The following is a 17,195-nucleotide window of genomic DNA, read 5'->3' on the forward strand; positions in this document are numbered from 1 at the left end:
AGATTATGAAACTAATTCCTTTCTCTGCTGGAATTGTGTGATTTTTTTTTTTTTTTTTTTTCTTTAGTGATCATTGAATCAAATGCTTATTCTCTAAAGATAAAAGCCCATCCCACACTTGACATGACGTGAAACCTGCAACCTCTTAATTCAGTGTCTGGTTTGTTTTAACAAAGCATTTTGTGAGTCCTGAAAAATAAGCAACAGTGCATAACCATTCTTTTGGACTTTAACCCAGAATTAAAGCTGGTATACTGCAAGAACATAAGAAGCCTTCATTTACGGACTTTTCAGTTGTGTCATTCATTCCTCATTCAGACATTTATGTTGTCTGCACCTTTTATAACAGAGTATGTTCCCTTGTATTGAAAAACAGAGAAAACTGCATTAATGATAAATGCATGAGCCCCTCTTTGCAATCAAGCTAATAAACAGACCACCAACTCTTATCATTTCTGTGCTTGGTCTCATTTTTGTCATTAATAAGAATGCTTCTGTTATGTACATTTAAAAAAACATGAAATTGTATCTTGTAACACAACTTGGGTCTGGATTATCTTACTTTTTTTAAGATTTTGTGCAGTACTCAACACTTCATGAAACAGAATTCTAAATATATTTTTGTATGACATGATCTCTTCGAAGACCAAAAGCAAAAGACTATGCTTCTGCTATCTTGACTTGATCTGCTAAAACCACAAGTTGCTGTTGTACCAGCTTTATTTGTTAATTTGTATTCATTAAATGGATAATTTCTTTGTATACAGTAAAATCCTTACAGAGTAAAGCAGGCTTCACTGAACGTATCCATCTGCTAATACCTGAGTGTTTTTTAATTGTCTGACATTCCAGCATCCTATCTGGACTACGTCATGATGATGGAGAACTGTATGCTCCAGGATTTCCTGAATAAATAATATGGATATTAAAGCAATGGTTACTTTAACTTTTTTTTTTCAAGCAGATGCAATAGTTTTGAATTTAAAAGTGCTATTCATTGCACTGTTATCTGTTCTTAGCCAGATGAATGGTAAATAATAAGTGCAACATTTAATGCTCATTTTTGATTTTTAGAGGTCCTTTCTGCTGTCTTTTGATCCCCCTGCTTTTCTACTGAATTTACATGTTGTAGTAAATAAAAGCTTCATATTGGAAAATTTTAAATGTAACATTCTGAGTGATGGCTCCTAATGGGACAATTCAGAGGCAGCCTTATGTAAATTAACTGTGTTGTTTAAAAAAAAAAAATACACTATGAAAGAAATGCCATTTCATTATATTTGGAGCAATGTAATACCTACTTTAAAGTTGCTTCTTTAAAACAAAAATGACAGCAAATCTTTTAACACTAAAAAATATTAAGATGATAATTCTCTGCACTAACTTTTTTTTTTTTCCCCTCTTTCGCAGATGCAACCTTAAGCTAACTTAATAAAATCTTAAATCACTTTTTGCGTGGATTGAGCAGCAAATCAATGGTAACCCTGTGCTTCATCCTAAACTCCTACCAGAAAATATGAGAACAACTGGCACAAATGGTAACTCCAGCATTTCCCATGGAACGTGAACACAGTGTTCTAGTTTGATATTATTTAATTCAACTGAATAAAACTCTACTGAAGGTAGTCGAGGGTTTCCCCACCTTCTCATTCCTATGTCAGTCTTGTGTCTTCTGGCATCATCTCTCAAGCTCTCTGACTTCAGTGAGTCTGGTGTCCTACCGTTGCGGTGCCACTGATCTATTTGAACACCACATGGGCAGCGGATAAGTGGTTTATATCTTACCTTCTTTATTTTTGTGCTTAAAGTGGTAACACTAAACAAAGGTGTGATGGCCCTTGCGACATCCACCTGCTGTCAATTGCGCTGGCAGGTGCAGCAGATGAAGATGATGATGTGTTTATGTAGCTTATAAGCCAGTGCCTAGTGGGCGTATCACAGTGCAATGGAAAAAAGTTGTTCATTGAAGGTCTTGGTCAACCTTGATACCTTTTCGATTTTAAGAATTTGTTTTACATATTTTTTTTAATTTAATCTTAAACATTTATAAAGAGAAAATAAGTAAATATAACATTTTTTATTATTTAATATAGAGAGGAATGTGATATCCATTATCCTCCTCTGACAAGTAATGATTCCATAGAATCAGTAACAGATTGCACTGAGATTTATAACAGTGATGCTAAGCAACTGCACCCTGTAATCGTTGACCAGTCCCTCTCAGAAGGAGGAATTGTCCCAAAACCCTGCAGAGCAAAGAAGCACTGCTTTAACTCTGTAATAGATTCAAGATTTCTTTGTTTGCCTTTTGTTCTAATGCACATCTAGGAAAACTTAACTGAATCTGTCCAGTCAGGTACTTGAAATATAGTACTGGTCACCCATATAAAACCAACAGTGCAGAACACTTGTATGACTCCATAATATGCTGATTGATGTTTAATTTATCTTTAATGTACAGTTTACTTATGTTAGCCATGGTAAAAATTATTGAGATTGTTAGACTTCAGAGGGGTAAAAACTATTCTTGAGCTGAAAGGTGCTAGCTTTAAAACTCTCATACCTGCACCCTGAATTCAGTTTGAAAAACAAGACAGTGCCAAGGGTACATAGTGCTGCACAGAATGGCATCTGTCCTACTGCTGCAGTCTTTGGTATGTGTATATGTGGACTCTGTTTGTGGGAAGGATGGAGCCTAGTGATATTGTGTGTGTAGTTGTGGATTTTTGTAACTTTTGGGTCCTGCCACAAAAATCAGATGGTTTTATTTCTACATTTTCTGACCTTTGTTTTTCTTTGCCCAATTTGTTGTTGACTTGCTCTCATGTTTGGATCGTTGACTTCCTCCATGAGTTAGTTTGCTTTTAAAGAAAAGTATAGATAACCTGTTAAATTGTCTGATTCAGAACAGAGTTTATTTCCTTTGAAAATCGTATGTTGCCAGAAGAGCCTTACTAACTCTTACTTGCCCTCACTACCCAAACAGAAATTTTGGTGTGAAGATCATTTTTTTTCCCCCACTCCCATTGAATATATCCAGGGAACCCTGTAAGACCATTCAGTTGCTTTTAAGGTGAGCAGCATTGTTGTTCAGAGTGAGTAATGATCTCCACCTTCATACCTCCCATGGGTTGAATTTCTTTAGCTTGTTCTGAGCATTGACAACAAGGTCTGTAAATAGGTAGACAGTGTTGTAATAATAATTCATTATATTTATATACCTGTAGTGCTTTTCACACAGGGACCTGGGATGTGAACTAATGATCTCCTTGCTGCGCCGCCTGTGTTCTGTGTATTCCCTTCTCTAAAGATAGAGCTTGACAGGTTAGGAATTGTACCTCTGTGGTGTGACAGAATAGACAGACTACAGTGACCTTCTACCCTGAATTACTCCAGGGTGTTTCCTATTCAGTTCTCACCATGACCTACGTGGGAGATTCCCTCATTCTGTTGCTAATCCCATAGTACTGTAACTATAATTTACCTTAGGATAGTGTTCTCTAAAGATAGACTCTTGAAAAAAGCAATTGTTTAAAACATGGACATTAATTTGATTCTGGAAATTAAAGTAGTATGCAGAAGGTTAAAACCTTTTTGTGATCAGTTCATCTTCTGCTCACTTAACTATTCAAAGTAACAGACATTTTAAGCAAGGGTGACCAAACTTTTGTATGCCACTGTATTGCAAGCTGTATTGTAATCTTAAGTAATTATTCATAATATCCTTGCATCTATTCATTTTCATGTCCTCATATAAACTATAGGAAGGTTGGTACCTAGCCTGGCATATTAGATGCAAGGTGAAAACCAATGCTAGATAAGGGGACAGTCCATTTCCAAATGCTCTTGCATACACACAGACATACTGGCCCAGTTTGGGACGGCTAGTTAACCATAACATGTATGTCTTTGGGATATGGGAGGAAAACCTTAAAACAGGCAGAGGGAGAACTTGAAAACTGCATACTGACAAACTGCAACTGGGCTGGAATTCAAAACCAGGTCTTTGGGGATGTGAGGATGTTGTGATATTCACAGTGCCATTGTGCTGCTCCTATGTTGGAATGAAGACTAAAAGTTTTTTTGATGTGTGTGTTTACTTTTTGTGCTTCTTTTGCAGTGCATTTTAATGTACGGCTTCTGGAAAATATGAGACTGAGGAGATTCCAGGTGGTGTGTATGTGTGTGTGTGTTTTTATTTGTTTATTTTATTTTATTTTTTTAAAATATATCTTTATAAATTGTATCACCTTACTATTGGATGTCATTACTACTGTTACATATTTGTACTTCTAAAAGAACCATCTTTCTGATTTCATATTTTTCTCTCACGTCTGTGTTTCTCAACTATGTAATGAGCTCATATTTTTATGCAATTTGGCAATTTGACTTTCAGAAATTATTTCCTCGTGTCTCAAGTCTATACTTTTAATGGTGCCACCCAGTGGCCACAATTAGAATTATTAGCCTTACTCAGGGGAATCTGTGTATGTCACTTTTGAGCATGTTTATGGACCTCTTGTTCTTAAATGTCACAATGTTAACATGGATTTTTTAAGTATTTAAAAGCAAGTCTTTTTTTCACCTTTGGCCATTTTTACTGTTTAGAGGAATTCAAAGTAAGTACAATTAAAGGATTTTATTGGAACTCATAAGAACTCATGAGTCAAATAAATAAAATAGATCTGTCAATTAAGCCACTTAAGATAAGCAGTAAATTAATCAACCACTAAATCACCCAGTCACCAGACTGGGGTTTGAGAGGCTATTCCTCAAGTACATAAAGGTTCAAACCTACTCATTTTGGTTTTTCCCCATACAGGTTACTGCGGTGCACCATGCAAGGACCCAAAGAAACCTTGGACCATCTCTAGAAACCTGGTGGAGTAACTCATCCAACTGAAGAAGGTTAGATAATCAGAGTAAAGTGTATCTATCTATCTGTTTGTCCATTTTCTATTCTGCTACTCCAGCTCAGGATTATGGAGGCACTGGTGTCTAGCTTGGCATAACTAAGTGCAATGGTTTTAGGTAGGTGGAGATATGTTGGGTTTATAGGAGGATTAGTAAACCAAAGTAAGGTGCTTTGGAATTTATCAGCCAATCCCAGACAAGGCACCAGCTCAGCAGCAGGCTGACTTATTCACACATTCATACTCAACAATTGCCAGACGAATTGTCTACTTAAGACTTGAAAAACCAGAGACCACAAAGTCTACTTTGATGTGGAAGTCCTTCAGTATTATCTGACGGAGCAGCCACGAGACTGCAGTTTTATAGGGTTATTGTGATACAACTTTATCGTCCATCCATTTTCCAACCCACTAAATCCGAACACAGGGTCATGGGGGTCTGCTGGAGCCAATCCCAGCCAACACAGGGCACAAGGCAGGAACCAATTCCGGGCAGGGTGCCAACCCACCGCAGCAACTTTATCATGCAAATTATTATTATTTTTTTAATTTGTGGGTGTGGATGTTTATATAGTTAAGAAATACCAACAACCAGACTGGCAGACATGCTAGAGTACAGTAGAACATTATTATTTCTCTAGAACAAAAAAAAACTTTTTTTTCCTCAGTATCATGAAGTCTGCCTAACCTGCAGACCATATAGAAATGTATCCAAATTCTAAACCCACTTATCTGAAGTAGGGTCAGGGGGAACTGGAGCCTATTGCAGAAATGATTGGGCAAGAGGCAGAAGCAATCCCCTGAAGGCACCAGCCCTTCGCAGGGTGAGCACACACATCGGGGCCAGTTTATTATGGCACTGCTGAATGTTTTTGGGCTGATGGAGGAAACCCAGGTGGACATGGGAGAACATGCAAACAGTGTACAGGGAGCAGCCTGGAACTTGAACAACAGTCTCCTTTTTGTGAGGCAGCAGCACCACCACAGTGACAGCATACCGCCCCCACATAGAAATCCCAAGGATTAAATAAACACAGAAAAATTGTTATTACTATAGTGTCTGTAATGCAAAAGTCAGGACTACACCCAAGGTCAAAAAAATATAGCTAAAGTTGGGGTTGGCTAGGCAGAGATTTGATTAGTCACAGCTCAAAGACTGGCCACTGATCACACTATTCCTTCTGAGAATAATGGAAATTGAGATGCGGTGTATCCTGTAGGGAAGAATAGAGAAGAGACAGAGAAATAGAATTACAAGCAAATTTGCCATATCAGCAGGGAAAGAGACTCTGCTTCCCACTGTTTGAAGGAAAAACAAACCGTGCTGGGAATCCCAAGCATTTTCTTCCATTTCAGATATCCTCTTGACACATAATATTTAAAGGCATACTCTACTCAAAAATGACATTATTTTAATATGTTACTTAACCCCATATAGTTGGTAGTGATCACTGAGAAAAAAATCATCTCATGTTTTTGTGGAGAAAAAAAAACAGTTTCTGATGGAACTAACACTGGGCAATGGCAAAAACTTAAAAAAAATGTCCATGGGAGGAAAAAGAAAAAAAAATCCCATGTTACTTGCGTCACATAATTCAGTTATCCACTTGTATGCTCAAATTTTTGCTCAAATATTTTTAAATAGTTAATTCCACAATAAACATCACCAAATCATCCATCCATCCATCCATTATCCAACCCGCTATATCCTAACTACAGGGTCACGGGGGTCTACTGGAGCCAATCCCAGCCAACACAGGGCGCAAGGCAGGAAACAAACCCTGGGCAGGGCGCCAGCCCACCACAGGGCGCACACACACACCCACACACCAAGCACACATTAGGGACAATTTAAAAATGCCAATCCACCTAACCTGCATGTCTTTGGACTGTGGGAGGAAACCCACGCAGACACGGGGAGAACATGCAAACTCCACGCAGGTAGGACCTGGGAAGCGAACCCAGGTCTCCTAACTGTGAGGCAGCAGTGCTACCCACTGTGCCAATGTGCTGCCCGTCACCAAATCATATACCGGAAAATAAAGCATCATGGGATAAACTTTTTGAATTGAAGACCTGCCTCTCCCCATTATTCGTTGGTCAAGAGTCCTGCCTTGACCATTGGTTCATTTACTTCCTGAACCTGCTTAATCTATTTTAGGACTGCGAGAAGCTGGAGTCTGTCTCGGCATTAGTGGATGCAAGGCAGAACCCAACATGCCAGTCTATCACAGGGCACAAACACACCTAGTGCCAAGCAACCTGATTTTCATGCCTTTGATGTTTGGAAAGGAAAACTTAGGCACTCATTGGCTGGGCCAGAATTGTAAACCAGTTTCTTAGAGCTGTGGGTCAGCATTGTTAATTAAAATTCCAATGTACTGCCATCACAATGAAACAGAACTGCATGGAGAAGTTCACTGTGACGGTGTCATGTTGTTTTATGGATTGTCCACTTCCGCCGCTCTTGGCGGTAATGATGGTTGAGAGAGAGGGAGAGATGGGTTTCCACAGAGCTTTTATGTATCTCTTGCTCTGTCATCCCTTCCAAATAAAACAGATTGGCAGCTCTGCTCATTCCATCCAAAATTTTTGTAAAGGATAAAAACAAGCTAAAAAAAACACAACCAGCGCCCTTAACAGCAATGTTCCAGTTCTTTTCGCTCAAAGTTGTGCAACTTTTCAGGCGGCTGGCTGCCTTAATCAGAAGGCAGCCTTTCAAGATAGCACAGTTCATTCTTTACTTAAGATAATGACGTGCTGCGCATGCAGTCAGTTGTTCTAATCTGGACAGATTTATTTATTCCAGGTGAAATTACATTTTGTCTTTTTGCCTCCCTGAGAGGAACAGAAACAATGTTAACAAAGTATATTTCATTAAACAGAAAACATGCTGATATCTGCCCCGTGGATGTGCTTTAATTTTTCCAAAAAACGGACAGACGGAGTGCTGTAAAGGTGAGACTTGGAGTTGAGGTCCCCAGGGGATTTGCCTCAGTGCCACTGCTGCAAGTTTTCTTTTTATATTTTATTTTATTAAAATCAAAAAAACATTCCACACATGCAAGTCAAGTTTAACAAAACTGGTTTGAAACAAATCGACCCCCATCCATGAGAAAGAGAGCTAGTTCAGCAGAGTAGCACTTTAATAACAGCAAAGATATGTCAATAAATAAATTAAGATAGAATAGAAAATAGAGGAGAGAGAATCCCCTTCCTCAATGTAAATGCTTATTCTAAAATTTTATTGATCAGATTCTGCCAGGTTTTGAAAAAAGGTTTGTACAGATCCTCTAAGTGAGAATTTGATTTTTTTCAATTTTAGATAATATATAACATCAGTTATCCACTGACTTAAAAGAGGTGAGTTAGGATTCTTCCAGTTGAGCAAGATAAGTCTACGTGCCAATAGTGTAGTAAGGGCCATTGCAGTTTGTTTGTCCTTCTCCATTTTAAGCCCATCTGGAAGAACACCAAACACAGCTGTTAGTGGATGAGGAGGGATTGGGATGCCCAGGCTGTCTGAGAAGCATTTAAAAGTTTTTGGGCCCAGAAGAACATGTGGTCCAGTGAGGCTGGAACTCGATTGCAACATTTGCAGGTTGGATCTTGCCTGGGACATATTTTTGACAATTTTAAATGAGACAGATGCACTCAATATATAATTTTAAGTTGAATAATTGTATATTTGCGCTTATGGGGCTCGGGTGAATTCTGTGCATTGTTACCTTCCACTCCTTTTCTGAGATGTTGAGTGAGAGTTCCTTGTCCCACTGTACTCTGGGATCTTTGAAAGGGAGGGACTTTAAAATGTTTTTATATATTACATTAATGCTGTTTGAGTCCTCAAAACTGATCAAAGTTTTCCTGTCTAAATAGAAAAAAAAATGTCAGTAAGTTTTGCATGTCTGGATTTGGGCTAATTGTAGTAGTCTTGTAATTCAGGACCGAAGAGAGAGAATTTGTTTCATGGGAATTTCAGGGACTCATTTCAGGGAATTCATGGCTTGGGAATTACTTAGTCCAAGAGCGCAAAGCCCTGCAGGGTGTGGTGCGTTCAGCAGAGTACATCTTAACATCAGTACTTCCATTTCTGTAGGATCAGGGCAATTCAAATAATTATGGACTCGACCCACCCCAGCAAAAGACTGTTCAGCCTGTTCAACTCAGGCTAGCAGCTATGTAGCCTAAAGGCAAAGACAGAGAGACTCAAGGAGGTTTTAGCCTCAGTCCTTCAGAATCCTGAACTCCGACATGCCAGCAAACATTCAAACCTGAAACTCCCTTCAACTTACTGCACAGCCTCTTTATACTTTAACTGTTTTTATTGTTTCAGATTTTAACTTAATTTTAATATAGATTAGCTTAATTTAGTTAAAATTGATTTTGCAAGTTTTATTTAATTGTTTTATCTTTTTCTTAATTGTATTTGTATTATGGTGTGTTTGCTTTTGTTTGCACAGTCTTGCAGTAGGCCAGCTTTTTCATTTCACTGCATGTTGTACCTGTGTAACTGTGTGTGTGTGACGAGTACAACTCTTGAATCATTTAGTGCATTGGAATAAGCCATGCCTTCTGACTTCTAGGATGCACCAGCAACTTCACGGGACATTCTCCAATGCAGTGATTCAAAGTACTTGCTGTGCACCAAACGCCGCCTCACTTGTGACCGGTAGAGTGTGAGTAAAAACTCTTGTCATTTATGTACATTTTTTTACAGTCCATCCTAATGTTTTATTGGTCATTTTAATTGCTTCAGCATGTCCCCTGAAGGGTGAGTGGATTAGTGAACATAAACTTTCTTGGTAATTTTAGTCTTGCAGTTTCATGCCTGCCGTCTTAATAATAAGTTTTAATAAGTTTTATTTATGTAGCGCCTTTCATACACTCAAGGACACTTTACAATTCCATAAACACATTAACAAGACAATAGCTTAACTGGTCATTCAGAAGTGTCCCAGTGCAAGGGTGTGAGTAGTTCTGTGATGGACTGGTGCCCCGTGAAGTTGAATCCTGCCTTGTGCCCATTGCTGCTTGAATAGGGTCTGCCTCCCCACAACCACAAATTGTTATATTACATTATTATGTATTGATTATACACCTGATAAAGCATTAACAGCTGAAATGTTCTTTTCCTTGTCAGTATGGAAGTCACCTTTAACATTTTCTTCTTTTGCAGATGCACACTGACATAGCCCTGCACTAGCTATTATATATTGTCCATGTACAATGTATGTTCATTTTTTGTTAATGCTATTGTGTTTTACATATTGTACCTTACCTTCAAGGCTTTTTTAAATTTTTGGTTTAATATGACAGTTTGCTAAGGAGGGTTGGTTTGTTTGTGATTTCTTGGTTCGTGATACCCACAGTCTTTTTGAAGGTGTCCCACATACTTTGTGACTCTTTAATTGCTCATTTAGGGGATTCAAAATTTTAAAGTAGGGAAATAAATTTTAGTCTTGCAGTTTCATGTCTGCCATCTTAATACGTTTTAATAATAGTAATTTTTATTTATGAAGCGCCTTTCATACACTCAAGGACACTTTACAATTCAATAAACACATTAACAAGACAATAGAAATTACATACAAGAAAATGAATAATACTCATTGAAGAGATGTTGTCTTTGTCAGGCATTTGAAATGAATAATAGATTTTTCCTCACTAAGGCTAAGAAGAAGAGCATTCCAAGTTTTAGGGGCCATCACACTGAAGGCTGTGCCACCCATAGTTTCTAACCTGTACTTAGGTACAATGAGTAAGTTAGTGTCCGATAATCTTAATGCACGAGCAGGAGTGTAAGGAAGCAGCATCTCAGACAGATAATGAGGGGCTAAACCATAAAGGTGAGAAGAATAATTTTATATTTGATTCTTGAAAAGTCTTTTGGTCTTGTTTTGGCAGACGTTAGTGTCTTGTAAGATGCAAGACTCAAGGTTTCATGTGCATACATCAGAAGTACCCAAAAAGATGGAGGAGCCTTTTAGGCTTTGCTTTGGCTCAATGTTAGAATAATCTGTGAATTTTTCACAAAAATATTAATATTTTGATGGTTTATTTTAACTTTATACTTGAGATAGTTTTTTCTTATGGTCATGGCCACTTTATGTACTGTACTTGTTTTCATTGATGGCTATATACAGTTTGTAGCAATGACCCTCATTGTTAGCCATGATGTTCATCACCTGGAGTCACTGCACTGCCCCATAAAGAGATGGCAGTGCCCATAACCTGAGGCCTGAACTTTAAAAAAGGATTGACTCATTTAACAATGAAAGCACTTAGTATTAAATGGGAATTTTGGGACTGGGACTTTGCTTTCTTTTTTTTCTGGTTTTGTTTCCTGGAACGCGTTTTGGCACATTGATGTTCTTACTTTAGTCACTGAACCTTTCTTGTTTCACTGTCCTTTGGAATATCCCTTTAAAGTTGTTAATTTCTTTGCCGCTTTCCATTTAATACCTACCAAGAAAGATAAGAAAAGAAAATGTGATTAGCACAAAAGAAATCAACTTTAGATTGAGTGACTGTCTTTATAGTGTTTATTCCCTTATTGTCTTATTCAGCAAGGAGTTATTCATTTTCTGTACATTTTGTCCAGTTTAGGGTTATGGGAGTCCATCCTGCAGTGGGCACAAGGAAGGTAAAACATTATGAATGAGTCAACTTCTAGATATAGTCACATGTGGCCAGTTTAGAATCACCCAGAAATGTGACAAGCGGGACTGCGGTGATGTGGGAGAAAAAGAGAGAGAGAGAGAAAAAAAAAAAAAGAAACACCAGAAGGAAAGGCCTGGAAAATTCCAGACAGACAAGGGTTCAAACCCAGTATGCTCAGTCCATGAGAAAGCAGCACTGCCCACCATGCCACCCTTATATGTTTATATGGTCCATGTTGACAGAGTGCCGTTAATCTCTTACTTGTGTGTGCTAATCAGCATGCACTTTGTCGCCACTCTCCGGTGCCATGATTAGTAAGGAGAACTGCCTTACCTCAAAACTATGTTATATTTCAAACATATAATACACTCGCAGATTTACCTGTCAAGGACAGGTAATAAAATAAAAATTAAACGTTTGATATCTCTTGCCCTATGTATACCTTATGCGTTCCTTGTATGTCTTTCCTTGGTATCCTTGTGTGTCTGTACCACTCCTGTCCCACGCTTCCTTTCTTAATCATATTCTCATAAAGCCTGCTCCTCAGACCCCATCATTTCAAGGTGCCTTGCTATCCTCCTGTCCACTTTTTGACTACCACCGATGCTAGATGGGCCCCCATTATCACTGTGGAAACATCATTCATATTCTTGTAAATATTTCCCATCCTTGTTGTGCCTTCTTGTGTGTCTCAGTGTCTCTTGCTCAGCACTTCCTCTGTCAATCGTATTGCCAAAATCAAACTGAGCAATCAGACTGCTCAGAGGGGCTGGACTCACACAGACAGACAGTAGTGATTTATTATACAGTAGAAGATAATAAAAACAGTAAAATGTTTGAATTAATAGAAATAGGCATTTCTAAATAAAAAAGATATGGGTACATTGGAAAGAATTCATTGAATTTAAAAGCCAAGGCAACCAAATAATTGAAGTGGATTTGTTATCGTGAAAAATCTGGAGAGAACTATCAGATAAATAATTAATAAATACAAAACCCAAGGCGGGTAAGCATGCGCAATACTGTCCTGACCAAATTGGCAATGTTCAGAAGACTGGCTAGTAAAGGTGAAAAATGCCTGAGAGTAATTTGCCATAAAACAGAATCTCAAAGTCCTGCCTTATAAGAGTGTAGAATAAAGTATAGGAAAGATGGAACAAACACAAAAAAAAGGTTAAATCTAGACTAGAACGAGAAGAGAGAATTTAAAAAAGAGACTATACACAATAACAGATGTGGTAAATTATATGATTTGGTAGGCAAGAAATCCACTTGTCTACCATGCAAAACAAATTTCCTGTAATTGGAATCATACAAAGAACAGAAGCAGAGGTTGAAGAGCAAGCAGTTAAGGAGGGAAGGAAATGGGACTGATTAAAAACAAGAGAAGAATGGGTGTTAACAGAGCAAATGGCAAACAAATGGATTAGGGCAAGTCAAATACAGAAAAAGAACTGTAGATTAACATAAAGACTGTAGTCTGACAAATACAAGAAAAGGTGCCATTATCCCAACAGATTAGATTTGGTAGTTTACAATGACGGAGAACTGAAAATAGAAAAGTTAATGAGAAGATGAACATTATTTGACTGTAAGTACTAGATGAGAAAAAGTTATGTCCACATAGTACCCCACTCCTGTTCTACTCCATTTCCAGGTTCTCCACATGGATTTCAACTGATGGTTCTAGATGATGCAGTTACCTCGACTGGTGTTATGATTGTGTGGCTCCACCAAATTCAAGAGAGACTTCAGTTCAAAAACGAATCCTTAATTAAAGGTATAAATGAAGCCTGGATGTAAAATCAGAATGGCTCCAAACTTGAGAAGCAGGTTTTACTCCCTGCACTGGCCAAAATGGACCAGCCTGAAAATCCAAAAGGAAGAGTGAAGCTATGAAAACCACTGTCTCCATGATAAAAACAGTGTTTCTGTATTTTAAGATTTTTCCTTATCAAAATACAAGAAGAATCAAAAATGCATTTTAACAAAATAAAGTCTATGAGCTAAAAGATCAAAAAAATGTTAAATACACAAATCCAAGCAGGATAAAAAGCACCAATTAGCAACAAAAAAACAATAGGAAGGCCAATGCCTCAGCCCTGGCACTGATGCTTTAGGACAAGTGGTGGTTCAGGGACAAAATTCAAAATATTAATTAAAAGGGAATAAATATTTTAACATACATAAACAAAAAAATTAAGCACACTGAAAGATTTTAAGAAAACTAGCTTATAAAGAAACAATAAAGTAAATAGAACAGGAGACTAGAGCCAGGGAAGAAACACTGGCTTCATCATGACAACTCGGAACAGCAAGTTGGACTGGCATGTGTCCCAGCCTTACACTGAGCACTGCTGCACAGCATGATAGCTTAACTGGTCATTCAGCAGTGTCCCAGTGCAAAGGTGAGTAGTTCTGTGATGGACTGGTGCCCTGTGAAGTTGGATCCTGCCTTGTGCCCATTGCTGCTTGAATAGGGTCTGCCTCCCCACAACCATGAATTGTTATATTACATTATTATGTATTTATTACACACCTGATAAAGCCTGAACAGCTGAAATTTTATGTCTTTAATGATGTGTTCCTTGTCAGCATGGAAGTCACCTTTAGCCTTTTCTTCCTTTGCAGATGCACACTGACATAGCCCTGCACTTTTATATATTGTCCATGTACAATGTATTCATTTTTTGTTAGTGCTATTGTGTTTTACATATTGTACCTTCAAGGCTTTTTTACATTTTTGGATTAATATGACTGTTTGCTTGTAGATGGTGTCCCACATGCTTGGTGACTCTTTAATTGCTCATTTAGGGGATTAAAAATTTTGAAGTAGGGAAATAAATGAGCTGTCAAACAGCCAAAATGATTTGACGCGCATCGGTGTTCCACATCCTGACGATGTCTCACAGAGCGGTGCGTAGACAGCTTATGTAAGTGTCCTCTCATTTTTGTTAGTAGAGGTCATGAGCCTAAAGTGTAAGTGCTTCCCAGTCCCTTCTGTTTTATCTGAATCTTAATTTTAATCCCCTCTTTTGAGTTTCTTCTCCATTTCCCTGGTCATCCACCTTTTAGTACTCTTTTTCATCTCTTACAGCTTAGTATTGTCTTCCTGTGCTGACTGTTCCGTCTCTCTGATGTCTTCCGTTCTCATTTAGAAGCACAGTCCGCTATTGGTAGCACCTTGAATTACACTTGCCATTATCTTTTGCCTTTTATACCTCTACTAACTGTTATGAGACTCAGGGTCCGGGAATTCTTGTGAGTGAACTAAAAGAGTGGGAAATAAGAAACACGAGACAAAAATCGTTGTTCAGGCCAGGCAAGGTTAAGACTAGAAGATCACAATCATAACCCAGTGAACAAAGTACAGGGGCAGAGCAAAAATGAAAGTCCAAAATAGTTTAGAACTAAAACAAAACCTAGCACTAGGCCTGCTTGTAATAAAGCTGTCGTTTAAGGTTTTTATGTGTTGTTTATCCAACTGATGGATAACTTGGACCGGGGCTGTCACCAAACTTATACTGTCAATTCCCAGATAGTTCCGGTCATTACATTTCCCACAACATGTGAGTAAAAGAATAGGAATTAAAATAAACAAATAATTAGTGTATGCTAGAACATTTATATTCTGGACTCCTGAATTTCATGCAGTCTGCTTGATGAAGGCCTCTCCACACCTTCATTAAACATTTGTTCTTAGTCTTGTGCCTAAACTTCATTTGAACTGATTAGATTTAGATTTTATGTCTTGCATATACGCACACAGTTAAATGCAGCAAAGCTAAAACAAAAGCTCAGCCCCCTCTAATTGAGAAAGGGCCACCTTATGTGTAAAACAGATGGTCAAGAGATCCTGTCGTCTAATGGGTTGACACTGATTTCTCACACATTATAATGTCTTCAAGTGTTCCTTTAAATCCAGGACAATGGCATACTGGCTTACTCTTCTGCCTCACAGCTCCAAGGTCTGTGTTCACATCCTGGCCCAGTCAGTGTCTGTGTGTTGTTTTTTCAGAGTGCTGCAGCTTTCCTTCTACATCTCAAATACATGCAATTTAGGTTAACCGGTGACTCAAAACTGGCGTGAGTGAGTTTGTGTGCCCCTTAAATGGACTGATGCTCAATTCTTGTGCTCCATGCTCTTGGGACAGGCGCCCTGTGACCCTGTATACAATTGTATAATTGTGTTTAATAAATAGATGGGTTCTACTCTCCAAAACCTATCCTATTCATCCAAGAATCCATCTAGAAGATGTGTCCAACCAGCATAGAGAAGGTAACTCATTAAAACAGAGGCCTTCTCCTTGGACATTGAGCTAACACATGTCCATCAGGTATACAAAGAAATAGAAGATAGAAGTGAGACAGTAATGCTGGAGCATGGACATCTTGCACAGGAACCCAAGAACAGTCCTCTGGAGTGTTCCCCTTCTAGTGAACAAGATATTCAGTTCCAGAACTTTGACATCAGGAGTCCAAAGCAGACTGAGTCTCAAATTGAATACGTGACACAACACCATAAAATAAACCAAAATACATATATAAAATGTGTTAATTGTTACAGAAACATTCCGAAAAGCAAAGAAATTAATGCAAACAGGTCTAAAGTCCAACAAACATGAGCAGGATAGCTATTACTTCAGACCAGGCCCATATGGAGTACAATGCCACAGGCAGCCACAGCTACAGTGTCCATGGGCTCTACCCCCTTGGGCTCAGCACATAAAGAGCATGAACAATATTGAGCCTAATTAGTACACTTTGAAATTAGAAAAGCATTCAAAAAACTTAATAAAAGGCAAAATGTGAAATACAAGCACCAAAAAATATTTTAATAGAAAGAAAAAATCACAAGATTTTCCATAAATAGTAACAAAACAGACAAGCTAAAATAAAGAACATGATGATGAATAATGAGATGATAGATGCACCCTCCATTAAACCAAAACACACAGCTAGGGTCTGAACTCCTGACGTTGGAGCTGTGAAGAATCGCTAAGCAGAGCACCAGTGTCAGAATTAACTGATTAATTATAAATAACAAAGATGATTCATTCTGTAAGCATTTATCTGCCCACAACTTAGTAGAGATCCCTTAAGGAGACATTCCAGTCACAGATCCTTTAGGACTTAAGGCCCTGTACATCTGTATACTACCATTTTCATCCCATCCATTTTTCTTCGCATGATTGCTCAATTTTTCCCACTGTCCTCTTGGACATCAGTTTTTCTCCTGCTGTTCTCAATAGGATAAAATTCCAGGCTCCAGAATCTTGGGCCTCACTAATGTTTAGAGAGCGCAGTTGGAATTTGTCCATGAAATGTGCAAACATTTTGCATAAATATCTTTTCTCATCAATCTGTTGCTTTTTCTGGAGGAACACATTTTACAGCATCCATCTGCATTTCATGTGTCTCAAATGAAAATGCAAGTAACAATTAAGAAACAGAGTGTCTCTCTTGTAATTGTCATCCCAATTTGATCTTGATTATTGTTATAAACTTATTTGTGACAAAGTGTAACATAATGGCTTTAGCTTCAGTTACCTGGCTGTGTATTGTTTTCCTAGAGTCACTTCCTTTTCCAGATTCAAGGTGTCTCCATAGTAAATGCTC

At 38.1% G+C, this 17,195-nt stretch overlaps 1 protein-coding gene across 1 annotated transcript in view; it reads left to right on the forward strand.

Annotated features, from left to right (window-relative positions):
• rnf11a (ring finger protein 11a) overlaps positions 1-17,195 on the forward strand; it is a 628,093-nt gene that overhangs the window by 60,605 nt on the left and 550,293 nt on the right. The window lies entirely within an intron of this gene.

Source organism: Erpetoichthys calabaricus, chromosome 17 (assembly GCF_900747795.2).
Source record: "Erpetoichthys calabaricus chromosome 17, fErpCal1.3, whole genome shotgun sequence".
NCBI lineage: Eukaryota > Metazoa > Chordata > Cladistia > Polypteriformes > Polypteridae > Erpetoichthys > Erpetoichthys calabaricus.